Source organism: Schistocerca americana, chromosome 1 (assembly GCF_021461395.2).
Source record: "Schistocerca americana isolate TAMUIC-IGC-003095 chromosome 1, iqSchAmer2.1, whole genome shotgun sequence".
NCBI classification, from domain to species: domain Eukaryota; kingdom Metazoa; phylum Arthropoda; class Insecta; order Orthoptera; family Acrididae; genus Schistocerca; species Schistocerca americana.
Window position 1 is genome coordinate 667,598,090 of NC_060119.1, and position 17,882 is coordinate 667,615,971.

A 17,882-nucleotide genomic window follows, 5' to 3' on the forward strand; every position below is an offset into this window, starting at 1 on the left:
GCACACGTTACGAATCAGTGCTTTCGCCAGGTATACGCTACATCCGCCATACAGGATGACTAAGAATTAATTTCCCGTCAAGTAATGTAGAACTGTGTGCAGAGATTTACGCAGAATCTGTCCATATGCGTTAGTATTGTTAGTAACTCAGACCTATATTGCCGTTAACACATTTTGTGCAAAATGAACGAGCTGGGCATGTCTGTGCACTGCATCGCCAACTATTCACAAAGCGAGAAGCGAAAGAGTCGATATAAGTTTGTGAAAAACCCTGAAGTTGCTTCTAGTGACGTAGTTGGGTAAAGCGTCTGGGGATTCGTCTACCCTCTCTTCAGTTTTCATACCTACGTGGGAGGGAGGCGCATGACTACAATCCGATGATCTGTCTTCCCTCACGTGACTAACCTCCATCCCCTCCCCCTCACTATGTTCTTACACTGCCATAGCACAATTTATGCCTTAATACGGTTCTTCTGTACTTAGATGTGATGCATACATTTTATATTTGTTCTTCATCGACTTCATTTAAAATTAAACATTACTATCATACCATTAAAACAGCGTTCTTAATAATTTGCTACTTTCCATCCCTTGCAACTTGATCTATCAGTCCTAGAGGAAAAATGAACAAGACCTTTCTTGTAGTAAATTTAATATAGTTTAACTTTGTCCTGGGAGACATTTTCGCAAGAAGCAGCGGTTTTCGAGGTTTTCAAGAAAAACGTGAAAAAGGTTACCTTTAAACGTCCCCCACTCACGCGATCACTCTGATCCAAACGTTCTGGATTTTTAGCATGTTATATCATGGCCCTCTCTCCTACTACTGTACAAAAATTTGCGACTAGAATTTTTCCGCTATGAGACCTTCCTTGGTCTTCGTTGACTGGCTGAATAAAGCTACCTAACCGAAAGAAGTGGTGTAACTGTAATAAAGAAAGCAGTAATTTCTTGGCGCTAACATAATGTGAGACGCAACTTTGGCAGTGCCCAATTTTGTCCAACTCCTTTGTACCTGACATTACCTACCCCAACAGCGATTTTCGTATACAAATGCCTGCCGTTCATCAACAGGTGGACGTAAAGATCTTGTGTTGGTGGAAAATAGTTCTAGATAAGCTACAGAATAAATAGATTTGGTTACCAAAAATTTAAATCACCGAACCTGGTGCTCACGTAATCTGCAATTTCACGAAAAACAGCAAAACGGTTCGCAAAATCTTTTAACGAAGTGCAACAGAGATACGGTAATGCAATATCTACTGCTCACTATCACACATTAACTGAATGCTCTCTGGAAGTGAGTTGAGCGCATCATTTATCAGATGGCAGCACTTTTCTATGAGTACTTGAGTTATCCGCTTTGACGCGCATACCTGGTTTTGCTTCGCCTATTGAATACTATGAGTTAACTTTTAAGTGATTCTTTCAGTGAAAGAACTCCCCTCATATGCCCACATCCTTTTTATTCTGGCCTCGACCACGTCTGAGCCTGCACACAATTGAGGTGATCAAGACTAAGAATCAGGAGGGAGAAGGTTTGTCGATGACTTTGTATTTCACTCAGAAAAGGTAAAGAACTTGGAAGAACAATAAATAGAATGTACATTGTCTTGAAATCAGCTTCTATCACGTTTTGACATGAAAAGTATAAGATACAAATGAATGATTGAGTCGAGTCGAATTAAATCTGCCGATGCTGAGGGAACTACATTTGGAAATGAACCATCAAAAATAGTAGCCGAATTGCGATATTTTTGTAGGAAAACTGCGAACCCCCCACCCCCTCCCGCAGAAATGACGCTAGTTGGTTATCTATCTAGTTCTCTCCCCCTATGAACAACGCTAAATAAACTGAGTGCAACGCAATTAATAAACGCTCATTTTCGATCCAGAAATGGATCAGTGGGAGGGGGTATCACATTTATTACTTATGCACGGAGTCGACTAGCTATGAAATGAAATTCTAAGTTATGATGAATTTCTGAGTTATTAGCACAAGTTGATTTTTTTAAAAAAACATTGTCAAGCGTTTCAGTGAAAGTTACTCCAGATGCGGCGAAAATAATAACACAGACACACAGCAAGATAAAACTGAAATGATTTACGGTTGCCAAAGTTAAGGTAGAGTACCTATTGGTGGTGCGTTCAGCTCTCAAATATATTATATTTTTAACTGGCTCAAATCTACGACTCGGTAACATGCATGCATGCTTGAAATACAAGTGTAGTCGTTCTGCAAGTGTGCCAGCCCCAGTGGCCAGGTAGAACCTAATACAGAAATTGTTGACGGTTATTAAATTCATCGTGACCTATACCACCGATGAGGCCCGAAAAAATCGCCTTCCGTTGGAGGATGAATGCGCTGCCTGTGGCTGGTGCCTCTGCGCACGCCACCACTGCATCGTCCTCTGGCGAGGTCTGCTGCTGAGGGTGAACACGCGAAGCGACTCTGCTGCAAACAGAGGCTGACGTGTCCTCTATGCAAGCAGAGCCTGAAGTCACTTTACTGAGAGCAGAACCAGAAGTGAAGTTAAAAACAAAGAACGTGTCAGTTCTGTGGACGTTTCCAGTGTCTCGCGCAGCAGTTGTCAATCAGAAAGTTACATTTCTGTTCCGCCTACGAAAAATTAAGCAGACGCCGCTCTACTCCCACCACTGTAGCAAAACCGTAGCACTTCCATTCAGGAGTACTGATAACCCTACTTGCGGCTAAATTTTACGTAACGATACTCCAACCAATCCAGAAGTCTTATATTTGGCGCCTTTTGCGCGCTGTTTTCTAGCGTGGGTACATATAGAGAGAGAGGAATAAAAGGGAAAAAATATTGGGATAAATGCTGAACAGACGGTCGATGTGCTTGTTGTCGTTCCCAGGGATTTCCTGTGTCTTTCAGAAAGCTTTTGAGATCAGTATCTTCCCTAGAAAGTTTCCTCGTAAGAACGGACCAAAAACTGGCCGTGTTATTTATCGAATCCTCTTTCCACCAGAAAAAGTTTTGCAGATCGTCATTAGCAGTAAGGGTTACAGAGTGCAGCTGGCTGGCAAAGTCTCTTCAGGGAGCAGATAGGGCCCAATGAACAACTATCTCCGCCATCAGTCCTCCCCGTACTTTAGCCACCAGAGGCCAACGCATTCCCTGCCTGTTGAACCAATGGGGCTTGGAACGGTTCTTCTGTTGAACTGCCCTTGTTCCTCTGCGGATGGCACACAACGCAGAGATCGTCTTAGCCCGTACTCAGGACATGCAACGCAACATCTACAAGTATGTGGATGCGAGAAAATCAATGTTATTACATTGCAATTGAAAATAAACATGCATTTCCACTGCCTCCACGATTTCGACTGGAATTACACTACTGTCCATTAAAATTGCTACACCACGAATATGACGTGCTACAGACGCGAAATTTAACCAACAGGAAAAAGATGCTGTGATATGCAAATGATTAGCTTTTCAAACCATTCACACAAGGTTGGCGCCGGTGGCGACACCTACAACGTGCTGACATGAGGAAAGTTTCCAACCGATTTCTCATACACAAACAGCAGTTGACCGGCGTTGCCTGGTGAAACGTTGTTGTGATGGCTCGTGTAAGGATGAGAAATGCGTACCATCACGTTTCTGACTTTCATGAAATTCGTAATGTAGCCTATCGCGATTACGGTTTATCGTATCGCGACATTGCTACTCGCGCTGGTCGAGATCCAATGACTGTTAGCAGAATATGGAATTGGTGGGTTCAGGAGAGTAATACGGAACACCGTGCTGGATACCAACGGCCTCGTATCACTAGCAGTCGACATGACAGGCATCTTATCCGCATGGCTGTAACGGATCGTGCAGCCACGTCTCGATCCCTGAGTCAACAGATGGGGACGTTTGCAAGACAACATCCATCTGCCGGAACAGTTCGACGACGTTTGCAGCAGCATGGACTATCAGCTCGGAGACCATGGCTTGTGGTTACCCTTGACGCTGTATCACAGATAGGAGCGCCTGCGATGGTGTACTCAACGACGAACCTGGGTGGATGAATGGCAAAACGTCATTTTTCTGCTGAATCCATGTTCTGTTTGCAGCATCATGATGTTCGCATCCGTGTTTGGCGACATCGCGGTGAAAGCACATTGAAAGCGTTTATTCGTCATCGCCATACTGGCGTATCACCCGTTATGATGGTATGGTGTGCCATTGGTTACACGTCTCGGTCACGTCTTGTTCGCATTGACGGCACTTTGAACAGTGGACGTTACATTTCAGATATGTTACGACCCGTGACTCCACCCTTCATTCGATCCCTGCGGAACCCTACATTTCAGCAGGATAATGCACGACCGCATGTTGCAGGTCCTGTACGGGCCTTTCTGGATACAGAAAATGTTCGACTGCTGCCCTGGCCAGCACATTCTCCAGATCTCTCACCAATTGAAAACGTCTGGTAAATGGTGACCGAGCAACTGGCTCGTCACAATACGCCAGTCACTACTCTTGATGAACTGTGGTATCGTGTTGAAGCTGCATAGGCAGCTGTACCTGTACACGCCATCCAAGCTCTGTTTGGCTCAATGCCCAGGCGTATAAAGGCCGTTATTAAGGCCTGAGGTGGTTGTTCTGGGTACTGATTTCTCAGGATCTATGCACCCAAACTGCGTGAAATTGTAATCACATGTCAGTTAAATTGTAATCACATGTCAGTTCTAGTATAATATATTTGTCCAATGAATACCCGCTTATCATCTGCATTTCTTCTTGGTGTAGCAATTTTAATGGCCAGTAGTGTATTTTGGAACGTAATTGAACTGCAGGTCAGGCTGACTCATTTGCATGAAAAATGTGAATGGTTTGCATAATGACGTACTGTGGTGTTAGGACTGACGAGGACTATTGCTTCGACACTTTTCAAAACAACTGTCGATGATGGAAGTAAGGAGGAAATATAATACAGACTGAGAGGAGCATGAGAGTCTTTTCTCAAAAGGAAATATGCAACTTTAAATCTTAGGAATTACTCTAGACGTATTTGTTTGGAGTGTAGTTTTGCGTGGAAAGTACATACATTGACGGAAAAAGGTTCCAGCACCAAGAAGGAATTGTGCGAAATAAACGAAAGTAGGTGGGCGTATTCCTTCATCTGAAATATGACGTTTGTTCAAATTCCGTGCCAGTCGTGTAGTTAGTTGGCTCCATGTTGCACAGAGCATTTGAAAGATTCTTTTATCGAATTGATGTGAGACGGTCAGTTTATAGGATATGTATACTTTTTACTGTTAACACTAGTGAACGCACTATTGTTTAGTCCTGCTCATGCGTCGACCTATAATATCACTGATATTTAAAAAAACACAGTGGTATTATGAAACTTCTTAATCAGTTCTGGTGGTGGCAAAGCTCCTGGAATGGTAGAACGGTGCACAGAAATTGTTTTCTTGTTAGCAATGAAATTTCATTCCGACATCCAGCATCAGATTCCCATCAGACCGACGGGAATGTTGACCGACGACATTGTTTAGAGGCCAGGGACAGATCTAAAAATTATGCTACTTAGGGTACTGAAGATTTAAAAGGCATATGATGTAACTAACGAAGTTGTGCTGAATCTAAGCGAGCAGAGAACAAATATATGGGATAACAAGACTAACAGAAGGGATAGGTTTGTAGGACACATTCTGAGGCATCACGGAATTGTTTGTTTGGTAATGGAGAGGTGTGTTGGGGGTAAAACTTGTAGAGGGAGCCCAAGGATTGACTACAGCAAGCAGGTTCAAATGGATAAACGTTGCAATAGTTATGCAGAGATAAAACGAGTTGCGCCGAATAAGTGGGGATGTTATATCAAACTAGTCTTTGGATTGAAGACCACAGCAAAAACTAACGTCATACTACGTGATATTCCGGGGGGATAAATGAAATGGAGCTGGTATTTGCATCTGTGGTGTCACTCATATTCGGTGGTGGCAAGATGGTGGTGGGGGGGGGGGGGGGGATGATGTGCCGAGCGCAGTGGCAGCGCGGTTTGAGGCGTCATGTCACGGACTGCGGGCTTCTCCCGCCGGAGGTTCGAGTCCCCCCTAAGGCATAGGTGTGTGTGTTGTTCTTAGCATAAGTTAGTTTAAGTTAATTTAAGCGTGTGTAAGTCTGGGGACCTATGACCTAAGCAGTTTGGTCACTTCAGAATTCACACACATTTGAACATTTTTTGTTGTCGCTGCGACAGTCTAGAATCTTTTCTTGTGTTGTTGGACTTAAACAATTGGTTTATGGTCCATGGATAAACGTTTTCCAAAATCATTATAGACAACAGCATGGTTCATGCAATTTGAAAACAGAAAAAATTGGGTGTATTAACACAGTACTTCTATAGCTCACAAGGTAAGAGCAACTTCATCGTTATTTAAGTACATTAGATGAATTTACGGCGAAAAGGAGTACACTAGCGTTATAATATTCTTCATAATAATGTGTACGTTTATTTAATTGTATTATCCAAAGTGCAATTATTGTATAAATTGTAACCAAAAGCATAAGACAATGTTTGTAAAGTAAATTAATATTTCTATATTGTATGTTAAAGACTAGCATTTCACAGAGTACAATGTATGGCGTAAACCAGACAGCTACGATTAACACTTAAATGTTCAGCCATTATGAATACGTGAGAAGTAGCTCGTATCCTCTTTGCCCCTCGTTGCTTCGGATTGTTAGCTGAAGTCGATACAGCGAGGGCACGGTTTGAGAATCAGGGTGCTGCTGAAAGACATTCAAATATTGTTGACGCTGGAGAAAGCAGTATGTTGTTTACAAATGCACTGCCGGAAAAATAGTGCACCTGGAAAGACGACGTCGATTTTGATCCGATGACGGAATATGCCGCCTGGTGGATAGTACATGTACTGATAATAGCTTCAACGCCGTCAATCAACAGATAGCTCACTGGCATAACTACTAGAGAGCAATCTGTGTCTGCCATCTAATAGGGAATGCTCAGAGCCAGAAGGCTCTATGTGGTGTAAGCGTGTGGCAAACAGGCAACCATGGCACACAAACGAAGTTGTGTTTCCAACAGCCAACTGAGCGAGTTTGCAAGGGTCCTTCCGAGTGGCAGAATGATCCTTTCGCAGAATTTCCACACAAGCTGGACATGCTGTGTCAGTTGCGCAATGATGCTGGTGTTGGTGGTCACGTGAAAATTCTCACACGAATAGACGGGGTTCTGGGCGTCCACACCGTACAGAGGCACGACAGGTTCATCGTATTTTAAGGGCAGCAGTGGCAGATCGCACAGCCACCAAAGCTTAGGTAAGAAGGCTTTTGGGCCCAGACATATCAAGACGAACTGCTGCGAATGGGATATGTGCAGTTCGACTGCGGACAAACACACCTCTAGCCATTCTTCCACTCACGCCATAACATCGACATGCACAGCTTGACTGATGCCGTCAGAGGATCACTTGGAACAGCGTACTCTGGTCTTCAGCTGTGAATGCAAATTATCACTGCACGAAAGTAATGTTCGTCTGCGAGTACGAAGTAGACATCGCTGTCTCGCAGAGTGCATTCCTTCAACACACAGTGGCTCCACTTGGCCACGAGCTACAACTGTTGCTCACCTTTGGCGTTTCTCGATGGGACGCTATCCCGCGCTAGGTACGTATGGAATGTTATTAGACCCGTTCTTTTGGCGTTCATGCAGCAGGAAGGCGATATTCTGTTCAAACAGGATAATGTTCGGCCACACATGCCCGTGAAACTCAACGTGATCTGCAAGATGTGCAGCAGCTTCCCTGGCCAGTGCGATCTCCGAACTTGTCTCTAATGCAGCACGTCTGGGATATGACGGGAAAACTGACTCGTGCGCATCGTCAACCAACAACTGTTGCAGAACTACGTGAGCAGGTCGAGAACGCATGGGATAACTTATCCCAAGACAGTATTTGTCATCTGTACAGGGTTGCCACAGGTTCTGGAAATCAGGGAATATCAGGGATTTTCGAACACGTCAGGAAAATCAGGGAAATATGAGAAAAACACTGGAAAATTCTCGTTTTTGTCTGAATAGATGAAATGGTTTATTTACTGAGGTGTCATGCATCGTCACTGGCTGGGTACAACTTCCCTACCCCCTCATCCCTACTGCTTCTCCCCTTCCCACCACTCCCCTCAACTTACAGTCAGTGCTGCCACCATTCTTGCCGCTAGCCTAGCAGCTGCCCACGAGAGGTAGGGAGATGGTTTGTTTGGATCTGATTCTCATAGACTGTAGACTCAGTGGCTGGAGATGGTGGTCAAGTGTACATGACTTGCGTCCGAGTGATTGTGTGAATGTGTGTGTGTGTGGTCTCGTTTCCTGACAAATGCTATGGCTGAAATTTTACTTATGAGAGAGTGCCTGCCTGCGGCTCAGCAATCATCTTTACAGTGAGTTGCTACCTATCCTCAGAGTATTTTAACAAGTTGTCTGTTGCATGGACTGATCATCGTTGACCGATTTCACCACATGCTGTCTGTGGCTCATGAATAGCTGGCCACACGAGTGGACTTGGGCAGCCAAAATCGCAACCGTTTCTGCGGGTATCTCTAGAGCATCGAGCCTCTAATGTGCAGGCCCCGGCCGTCGGATCTAATGTCACCAATCTGCCCGTAGGCCCAGTCTGTTTGTGTGTGGCGTAATGTAGTGGAATTCCACAGTTTATCCATAGACCCAGGACTGCAGTGCTCCTCAGCAGGCCAGAGGCCATGGGCGATGGATTTCAGGAATTGCGACTGTCTCACCACAAGTACGTTTTACAGTTCTAAGTTTTATAGCCATTTTATTTGTTCTAGTACATTTTGGCACTTAAAAATAGTTTATATGTTAGAAAGTATGGGCAGTTAGAAGAAGAAAATTCTGTCAGTCATATATTGCTCGAAAGAAAAATCACAGCATACCTGTAAAACAATAGATATAACACACCAACAATAACCAACATAATAGAACCAACACTTTAGTGGCGGTCATCTAGAGTGTTGATTTACAAAATTCTTCCCCGCCTTATACGCTTCTTTCAAGAAGCCTACTGTTTTCTGAGGTTATTGCTGAAATCAGTGAAAGTATTTTAAATCTGTCTTGCGATTTCAAGCAAATGCGTAGTTTTGTTCCCAACCGTTTTTCGATATATTGAATTAAAACAACGACAGTGGCCTTAATGAAACTCATATACCAACTGGCTAGCTTTCTCCATCTAAAAACAGTTCATAACAAAGATACTGATATTAGTACTTAAGACTTTTGGCTCACATCTGGAACCGCCATTTGCTTTCAGGTTTTTTTAGGTATTTCCTCGTTTGCACTATTGTTTCTTGTAACATAGGTGCAAAGACAGCCTGTCCGATTACGTCTTAACTTACCTTGAGATCTCAAAATTGTCAGGTAAAAATACTAAAAATTGTCTGTAAATCGGGGAAATATCAGGGAATCTCACTTGCGGAAACTTGTGGCAACCCTGCTGTACGATAGCCTGGATGCCAGAGCCAGAAACCGCATTGCTGCACGTGGAGGCTATACCACGTGCTAATATGGATGTTTCAACATTGGTACCTGCTACATCAGAACCGCTCGTGCTATTGATCTGTAAATATAATCATTTCATGTATTCTATATGCACTGTTCCCTCCATAAACCTTGAGTCAACTGGGAACCTCTGAAGTGTGTACCAATTTATTTCCGGCAGTATATTTTTAATTTAGCCCGCGTCACGCTACTATTGTATTTACACTACTGGCCATTAAAATTGCTACACCACGAAGATGGCGTGCTACAGACGCGAAATTTAACTGACAGGAAGAAAATGCTGTGATATGCAAATGATTAACTTTTCAGAGCATTCACACAAGGTTGGCTCTGGTGGCGACACCTACAATGTGCTGACATGAGGAAAGTTTCCAAACGATTTCTCATACACAAACAGCAGTTGACCGGCGTTGCCTGGTGAAACGTTGTTGTGATGCCTCGTGTAAGGTGGAGAAATGCGTACCATCACGTTTCCGACTTTGATAAAGGTCGGATTGTAGTCTATCGCGATTGCGGTTTATCGCATCGCGACATTGCTGCTGGCGTTGGTCGAGATCCAATGACTGTTAGCAAAATATGGAATCGGTGGGTTCAGGAGGGTAATACGGAACGCCGTGTTGGATCCCAACGGCCTCGTATGACTAGAAGTCGAAATGACAGGCATCTTATCCGCATGGCTGTAACGGCTTGTGCAGACACGTCTCGATCCCTGAGTCAACAGATGGGGACGTTTGCAAGACAACAATCACCTGCACCAACAGTTCGGCGACGTTTGCAGCAGCATGGATTGTCAGCTCGAAGACCATGGCTGCGGTTACCCTTGACGCTGCATCACAGACAGGAGCGCCTGCGAAGGTGTACTCAACGCCGAACATGGGTGCACGAATGGCAAAACGTAATTTTCTTCGGATGAATCCAGGTTCTGTTTACAGCATCATGATGGTCGCATCCGTGTTTGGCGACATCACGGTGAACGCACATTGGAACCTTTTTCCTTGTTAATAGTACTACTGGATAATCTAATTTCATTGGATTATTTAAGGACACATTCCCAACAGCGAGAAGCAGGAGAGATCAATTGTGTCTTGTCACACATCATCCTGTGTCCTTCGTTGAGGCAAGTTTGCGCCATTGCCGACTTCTCAGGCTGGAACAACCGAGTGTGCCGATGATGTTCCCCGCACCGGTCCTGAATGGTTCGAATAGTTTGACCAATATACTTCTTTCCACAGTGACACGGAATTTCACAAACCCCGGGCCTCCTCAAGCCCAAAGTATCTTTAACTGAGCCAAGAAGGGCTCTAGTCTTGCCCACCGGCGTAAAAACACTTTTAATATTATATTTTCTTAAAGTTCTTGAAATTTTGAATGATATACTTCCCACAAATGGTAAATAAGCAACAGCTTCAAAAGTATCCTCTAGTGGCTCGCGTGACGCACCAAACTGAAGAGCACGGCATATTTGTTGTTCCGTATATGCATTCTATTTAAAAACAGTCTTCAAATGATCAAGTTCTTCTTTCAAATGTTCATCAGAAATGGCTTAATCTCTTTTGACCAGTCCGCAAAACTCCACTACGTTGGTGTGGTGGATTACAGCTGGTCGCATGAAGATAGCGGTCAGTATGAGTAGGTTTCCGATACACGCTATGTACAAAAGTCCCATCAACCTTTCTTTGAACCAAAATATCAAGAAATGGAAGTTTACCCTCACTTTCAATTTCCATAGTAAATTTAATACTTGGATGTATACAATTAAAATGATCTATGGAGCGATTCAAAGCATCAACTCCATGTGGCCAAACCATAAGAATGTCATCAACGTATCTCAAAAAACAGTTTGGTTTAAGAAACGAAATTTTGAGTGCCATGTCCTCAAAGTCTTCCATACAAAGGTTGGCGACTATGGGGGAGAGTGGACTCCCCATAGCCACAAATTTGATATGTGGTGTTCACATTTTCACACATATGGCCTGAGGACTGAAGCTAAATATTCGGCCAAATTATAGGTAGGGGCGCCCAAGTTGCTGACAATGGGACGCAGAGGAATACCACTCTTATGAATTTTGGGTAAACCGTACAATCTTGGAGGAACCGCCGCATCAGGATGAAGTTTCTTGATGACATCACTAGGTAAGGAGCTCTTCTTTAAAAGAAAGAGTCTTACCTTTTATACAATCCGTGGGATCATTTTTGGTTTCCGATAGGCCGATTCCTCTAACAAAAGATCCATTTTGGCGACATAATTCTCACGTGAGAGAATAACCGCGGCCTTACCTTTATCAGCCGGAAGAATTATTAGATCCCGATTTTCTCTCAGAGACCGAATAGCAGCCCTTTCACAAGATGGTATATTATTCCGTGGAGCGGGAGCTTGGCGATGTTTATAGGCAACCTCCTTCCTGATCTCTTCTGCCCCGTTCTCAGGAAGGCGGGCCACAGCTTGTTCTACAGCACAAATAAAATCCGTAATAGGAGTCCTCTTGGGAGTAAGTGCAAAATTTAAACCTTTTTCCAAAACAGGTAATGTAGCATCACCAAATTCCTGATTCGTAAGAGTAATAACCACCCGTTGACGGGTGTTGTCACCAGACATAATAGTAGAAACACAGAGATGTTGGAACTTAGATTACTGTTTACTAGTAGCAATTTTCTGCACTGAGTCAGAAAAAGTCCATGAAGCCCTATCCACCCATTCCCATAATGTGGCAGACAGTCTTGAAGAAATTTCCAAGGGCAAATAATATAAATCATTGGATACAAAGTCCGATTGTCGCCGCGTAAAACGAGTACGTTCCCGTACCAATACTTGACTGGCTCGCTTCTTGATTTTGCTGGCCGCTTTTTTGTCAATATAATGATTAATTCTGGCATATTTAGGGATAACACGCTCATCCCGACATCTCAAGAAAAACACAAGTACACTCAGTAACTTCCCTTTCTCCTTGCAAAAATTATCCAACCTTCTAACAAGACCCACCATCTCCTTCCCGTAGAGGCTTTGGATGTGATTTCGTAGACTTTCCCGGCGTAATAACTTCTGATATTCTTCACGGGTTTGAAGCCGGATCATGTCGTCGTCCAGCCACAATGTTTCGGCGGACCAGCTGGCTGCCATCTTCAGGTGAGTTAATGCTAGTGCACTGCCTCGCCGGAACTGAATTCCAGCCACAACGACGGAAACCTTTATACACCATGAACAGTGCACCGCGCATGCGTGAGATGATGGGCAGCGCCTCCTGGCGGCAAGTAGACACGCAGCGCGCCGGCTGGAGAAGACGGCAGAAACAATAAATCGCAACAGCACTAGTTGGAAGAATCCAGTGATCGAAAAGAAGACTGTTGTTGTTTAATGCCGAACAAAAACGGATTCCATATCTTACTTAGAGGATAACCTAACTGATTATGATGTCGGTAGTAGTTTAATGAAAGTTAAACTCTGAGAGTGAGCAAATACACTGGTTAAATCGGTTATTGCTGCTACAGTGATAGATTATCAAGATTTAAGTGAGTTTGAACGTGGTGTTATAGTCGGTGCACGCACGATGGGACACAGCATCTCCGAGGTAGCAATGATGTGGGGATTTTCCCTTGCAGTCATTTCACGACTGTGCCATAAATATCAGGAATCCGGTAAAACATCAAATCTCCGACACTGAAGCGGCCGGAAAAAGATGAGTGAAGAGTTCCTAGATAACAGAACGCAGCATGTCATTCTCAGTGGAGAGAAGTCTTCCGAAGTAAGAGTGATTTCAGGTGTGCCGCAGGGGAGCGTCGTAGGACCGTTGCTATTCACAATATATATATTTATATAACATCGGAAGTTCACTGAGACTTTTTGCGGATGACTCTGTGGTATATCGAGAGCTTGTATCAACGGAAAATTGTAATGAAATGCAGGAGGATCTGCAACGAATTGACGCATGGTGCAGGGAATGGCAATTGAATCTCAATGTAGACAAGTGCAACGTGCTGTGAATACACAGAAAGAAGGATCCTTTATCACTTAGCTACAATATAGCAGGTCATCAACTGGAAGCAGTTAATTCCATACATTATCTGGGAGTAGGCGTTAGGAGTGATTTAAAATGTAATGACCATATAAAATTAATCGTCGGTAAAGCAGATGCCAGACTGAGATTCATTGGAAGAATCCTAAGGAAATGCAGTCCGAAAACAAAGGAAGTAGGTTACAGTATACTTGTTCGCCCACTGCTTGAATACTTCTCACCGCTGTGGGATCCGTACCAGATAGGGTTGATAGAAGAGAGAGAGAAGATCCAACGGAGAGCAGAGCGCTTCGTTACAGGATCATTTAGTAATCTCGAAAGCGTTACGGAGATGATAGATAAACTCCAGTGGAAGACTCTGCAAGAGAGACGCTCAGTAGCTCGTTACAGGCTTTTGTTGAAGTTTCGAGAACATACCTCCATCGAGGTGTCAAGTAGTGTATTGCTCCCTCCTACGTATATCTCGCGAAGAGACCATGAGGATAAAATCAGAGAGATTAGAGCCCACACAGAGGCATACCGACAATCTTTCTTTCCACGAACAATACGAGACTGGAATAGAAGGGAGAACCGACAGAGGTACTCAAGGTACCCTCCGCCACACACCGTCAGGTGGCGTGCGGAGTATCGATGTAGATGTAGAAATTGCTGCAGATTTCAAGCTGGAGTCATCTACAAGTGCCAGCGTGCGAACCATTCAACGAAACATCATCGATATGGGCTTTCGGAGCCGAAGGCCCTCTCGTGTATCCTCATTGGTAACTGCTCGACACAAACCCTTACGGCTCGCCTGGGCCTATCAACACCGACATTGGACTCTTCATGACTGGAAACATGTTGCCTGGTCGGAAGAATCTAGTTTCAAACTGTATTGAACGGATGGACGCGAACAGGTATGAAGACATCCTCATGAATACGCGGACCCCGCATGTCAGCAGGGGACTGTTGAAGCTGATGGAGGCTTTCTACATCTACATCTACATTTATACTCCGCAAGCCACCCAACGGTGTGTGGCGGAGGGCACTTTACGTGCCACTGTCATTACCTCCCTTTCCTGTTCCAGTCGCGTATGGTTCGCGGGAAGAACGACTGTCTGAAAGCCTCCGTGCGCGCTCTAATCTCTCTAATTTTACATTCGTGATCTCCTCGGGAGGTATAAGTAGGGGGAAGCAATATATTCGATACCTCATCCAGAAACGCACCCTCTCGAAACCTGGCGAGGAATCTACACCGCGATGCAGAGCGCCTCTCTTGCAGAGTCTGCCACTTGAGTTTATTAAACATCTCCGTAACCCTATCACGGTTACCAAATAACCCTGTGACGAAACGCGCCGCTCTTCTTTGGATCTTCTCTATCTCCTCCGTCAAACCGATCTGGTACGGATCCCACACTGATGAGCAATACTCAAGTATAGGTCGAACGAGTGTTTTGTAAGCCACCTCCTTTGTTGATGGACTACATTTTCTAAGCACTCTCCCAATGAATCTCAACCTGGTACCCGCCTTACCAACAATTAATTTTATATGATCATTCCACTTCAAATCGCTCCGCACGCATACTCCCAGATATTTTACAGAAGTAACTGCTACCAGTGTTTGTTCTGCTATCATATAATCATACAATAAAGGATCCTTCTTTCTATGTATTCGCAATACATTACATTTGTCTATGTTAAGGGACAGTTGCCAGTCCCTGCACCAAGTGCCTATCCGCTGCAGATCTTCCTGCATTTCGCTACAATTTTCTAATGCTGCAACTTCTCTGTATACTACAGCATCATCCGCGAAAAGCCGCATGGAACTTCCGACACTATCTACTAGGTCATTTATATATATTGTGAAAAGCAATGGTCCCATAACACTCCCCTGTGGCACGCCAGAGGTTACTTTAACGTCTGTAGACGTCTCTCCATTGATAACAACATGCTGTGTTCTGTTTGCTAAAAACTCTTCAATCCAGCCACACAGCTGGTCTGATATTCCGTAGGCTCTTACTTTGTTTATCAGGCGACAGTGCGGAACTGTATCGAACGCCTTCCGGAAATCAAGAAAAATAGCATCTACCTGGGAGCCTGTATCTAATATTGTCTGGGTCTCATGAACAAATAAAGCGAGTTGGGTCTCACACGATCGCTGTTTCCGGAATCCATGTTGATTCCTACATAGTAGGATCTGGGTTTCCAAAAACGACATGATACTCGAGCAAAAATCATGTTCTAAAATTCTACAACAGATCGACGTCAGAGATATAGGTCTATAGTTTTGCGCATCTGCTCGACGACCCTTCTTGAAGACTGGGACTACCTGTGCTCTTTTCCAATCATTTGGAACCCTCCGTTCCTCTACAGACTTGCGGTACACGGCTGTTAGAAGGGAAATGGGCGTGTGCAAGTGCAGTGATGTGGGACATCTTGATACGTCTAGATACGACTCTGACGGGTATACGTACGTAAGCATCTTGTCTGATCACCTGCATCCATTCATATCCATTGTGCATTCTGACGGACACTGCGACATCCCACACGTCCAGAATTGCTACAGAGGAACTCTCTTCTGAATATTTTCAGCATTTCGCGGCCCTGTCAGCAGTTGTACAAATATTAATTTTAATTTTAAAAACCAACAGCCTCAGTTCCAGTACAGCACTCGTGGCTACCATATCGCGGTCGCGAAGTGGGATCGAGGCAGTTTCAGATAAGTTTTTACAGTCTGACGATAATTTATGGATTTATAGTTTTAGCTTGACTATGTCCACTATGGACAAACGGTAGTTACTTTTATTCTGAAGAAGGTTGGGTTATCCCGACTGAAACCTAGGTAAATCTAGGTAAACTTTGCAACTGAGGATGTTGGTTTTAAAATTAAAATCAATACTCTCTTCTGAGTTTAAACACTTCTGTTGGTCACCAAACTCCCCAGACATGAACATTACTGAGCAGACCCGGGATGCCTTGCAGCGTGCTGTTCCAAAGAGATCTCCACCCCTTCGTACTCTTACGGATTTATGGTCAGCCCTGAGGGATTCATGATGTCTATTCTCTCCAGCACTATTTCAGACATTAGTCGAGTCCATGCCACGTCGTGTTGCGGCACTTCTGCGTGCTCACGGGGGCCCTACACGATATTAGGCAGGTGCACCAGTTTCATTGGCTATTCAGTGTATGTCGCTTCCCCCCTTTCCCCCTACTTTTTAATGTCTGCTGTAATGCCCTCAACTAACTGCAAACTGTAAAATGTAAACGAATGTTTTGTCAAAATTTCACTGCTAGTCAGTCCTGAAATAATCTCGCTGTTGCGGAGAAATCCTTTTTCTGTTAGTTAACGTGTTGCAACTCTCACACATGCTGAAGCTTAACATAAGTCTTTGCTTGTTGGGAAATGAGTGATATTGTTAGTTAGTGGATAGTCTTCGTATTGTAAACAAAATCGTTACATATGAAATACATGATATGAGGATTATTGTAAAGCGTTTTTGAGCGGCAGTGGTTTGTTTCGTACATGTAAGCTCTATACACCTTCACGCATCGTCTTTGTATCTGAAGAGGCGTAAGGATGTGAACAAGACGAAACAGTGTCCATTAGGAGAGGTGTATGTGCATATAACTCTTTCACTTTGTGACTTACCAAAACTAGGCACGTTAGTTTGTGTCTGCTGCTCAAGCTACATATAAAGGGGCACCTATTACTCAAATATTCTGATGCATATCAAGCACTGTATACTAAATTATTGTAATTAGAAGAATCATCCTTGACCATAATGGTCCAAAACCGGTAAATGAATTAAAATAAAGCTTTTTAAATGTATCAGTAGCTGGCTATATTCTTCACCAACAATCTTTTACGGAGTTCAGTAGGAACCAGCATGGAAACAAAGACATAGTACAAAGTTTGCTTTCGACAGCGTTTTCAAAATTCTCCCACTATTGAACTACACAAATGGCACTGCAAGAATAGCTATACGGGACAGTGAAGTTGAAGGTGAAATTAACGGAACACAGATTCCTTTCTGAATTTTTTGTCAAAATTATTTAATTTCAGCTATGCCAAAATGACGCGGAAAACTCTCCACATTGTTTGACATATGAGCACTCTGATGGCTGCATCAACGATGTTGTGCTGACCAACACTGCCATAGGTATAACAAATTAAGTAATTCTTAAGGTGCAGTTTCAAAATAACGATGTACTGCAATGTAAATGAACAAAATGAATTTGTAAAAGGAACTACATGTTAAGATTAATCGAAATGCAGAGCACAAGGTATATAGCATCATACAAAATGGTTGCAGAATTTAAAGCACCAGGTAACCACGCACGTGTAAT